Here is a 2,312-nt window from a genome sequence, read left to right as displayed (position 1 = left end):
GAAAGACAGAAAAGAGAGTAAGGAGTGGAGAAAGAAGAAAGAGAGAGTAAGGAGTGGAGAAAGACAGAAAGAGAGAGTAAGGAGTGGAGAAAGACAGAGTAAGGAGTGGAGAAAGAGAGAGTAAGGAGTGGAGAAAGACAGAAAGAGAGAGTAAGGAGTGGACAAAGAGAGAAAGAGAGAGTAAGGAGTGGAGAAAGACAGAAAGAGAGAGTAAGGAGTGGAGAAAGACAGAAAGAGAGAGTAAGGAGTGGAGAAAGACAGAAAGAGAGAGTAAGGAGTGGAGAAAGACAGAAAGAGAGAGTAAGGAGTGGAGAAAGACAGAAGAGAGAGTAAGGAGTGGAGAAAGACAGAGAGAGTAAGGAGGGAGAAAGACAGAGAAGGAGTGGAGAAAGACAGAAAGAGTGGAGAAAGACAGAAAGAGAGAGTAAGGAGTGGAGAAAGACAGAAAGAGAGAGTAAGGAGTGGAGAAAGAGAGAGTAAGGAGGAGAAAGACAGAAGTAAGGAGTGGAGAAAGACAGAGAGAGAAAACAGAGTAAGGAGTGGAGAAAGACAGAGAGAGAGAGTTATACTACTAATTTAAAATGCACATTGTAGACCCCAATCAATACAGTTATGTGACACTGTAGACATACACAGTAAAGTAAAAACAAAATCTCCTGGCCAGTACGGGTATCGAACCCAGACCTTCGCGTTATTAGCACGACGCTCTAACCAACTGAGCTAACCGGCCTTAGATAATGCTCATTTGACGGATAAAGGTGGAAATAACTACACCATACTAAATAAGAGCTCAAGACATTCCATAACAAATCCATCACCTATTGAGAAATAAACTATGAGCCCCTAAGCAAGCTGGGGGGCTCTGTTCACAAACACACCCCACAGGGCTCCAGGACAGCAACACAATTATGTGTGTGGATGAAGCTCTTAATTTGGCATTGGGAAAAACACGAGATGTGGGCGGGGCTAGGTCTACACAAGGTGCCAAATTAAAAATTAAAATAAATTTAACTCACAAAAGCCATGAGGCCGATAAGTAAAGCTTATTAAAGATCAGTGATACTATCAAGACTGGTGTGCGGTTTCCTTTTCCTGGAACTTCTTTATGTATAATGTTTACTGTATATTTTTATTGTTTATTTCACTTTTGTATATTATCTACTTCACTCGCTTTGGCAATGTTAACATATGTTTCCCATGCCAATAAAGCCCTTGAGGTGAATTGAAATTGAATTGAGAGAGAGAGATAGATAAGCAATGAAACAGAAAGAGAGAGTAAGGAGTGGAGAAAGAAAGAGAGAGTAAGGAGTGGAGAAAGACAGAAAAGAGAGAGTAAGGAGTGGAGAAAGACAGAAAGAGAGAGTAAGGAGAGGAGAAAGAGAGAGTAAGGAGTGGAGAAAGACAGAAAGAGAGAGTAAGGAGTGGAGAAAGAGAGAGTAAGGAGTGGGAAAGAAAGAGAGAGTAAGGAGTGGAGAAAGACAGAAAGAGAGAGTAAGGAGTGGAGAAAGACAGAAAGAGAGAGTAAGGAGTGGAGAAAGACAGAAGAGAGAGTAAGGAGTGGGAGAAAGAGAGAGTAAGGAGTGGAGAAAGAGAGAGTAAGGAGTGGAGAAAGAGAGAGTAAGGAGTGGAGAAAGACAGAAAGAGAGAGTAAGGAGTGGAGAAAGACAGAAAGAGAGAGTAAGGAGTGGAGAAAGACAGAAAGAGAGAGAGTAAGGAGTGGAGAAAGACAGAAAGAGAGAGTAAGGAGTGGAGAAAGACAGAAAGAGAGAGTAAGGAGTGGAGAAAGACAGAAAGAGAGAGTAAGGAGTGGAGAAAGGAGAGTAAGGAGTGGAGAAAGAGAGAGTAAGGAGTGGAGAAAGACAGAAAGAGAGAGTAAGGAGTGGAGAAAGACAGAAAGAGAGAGTAGTGGAGAAAGACAGAGTAAGGAGGAGAAAGACAGAAAGAGAGAGTAAGGAGTGGAGAAAGACAGAGTAAGGAGTGGAGAAAGAGAGTAAGGAGTGGAGAAAGACAGAAAGAGAGAGTAAGGAGTGGAGAAAGACAAAAGAGAGAGTAAGGAGTGAGAAAGACAGAAAGAGAGAAAGGAGTGGAGAAAGACAGAGTGGAGAAAGACAGAAAGAGAGAGTAAGGAGTGGAGAAAGAGAGAGAAAGAGAGAGTAAGGAGTGGAGAAAGACAGAAAGAGAGAGTAAGGAGTGGAGAAAGACAGAAAGAGAGAGTAAGGAGTGGAGAAAGACAGAAAGAGAGAGTAAGGAGTGGAGAAAAGACAGTAAGGAGTGGAGAAAGAGAGAGAGTAAGGAGTGGAGAAAGACAGAGA

At 42.2% G+C, this 2,312-nt stretch overlaps 1 non-coding gene across 1 annotated transcript; it reads right to left on the bottom strand.

Annotated features, from left to right (window-relative positions):
* Positions 1-657: 657 nt before the first annotated feature.
* Positions 658-730, bottom strand: trnai-aau (transfer RNA isoleucine (anticodon AAU)). Its single transcript has one exon. It is a non-coding gene; the product is annotated as a tRNA-Ile (tRNA).
* Positions 731-2,312: the final 1,582 nt, after the last annotated feature.

This window comes from Oncorhynchus nerka, linkage group LG18 (assembly GCF_034236695.1).
Source record: "Oncorhynchus nerka isolate Pitt River linkage group LG18, Oner_Uvic_2.0, whole genome shotgun sequence".
In the NCBI taxonomy this organism is placed as follows: Eukaryota; Metazoa; Chordata; class Actinopteri; order Salmoniformes; family Salmonidae; genus Oncorhynchus; species Oncorhynchus nerka.
Note: the sequence above shows the minus strand (reverse complement) of the source record. Positions and strands in the feature narration are given on the sequence as shown.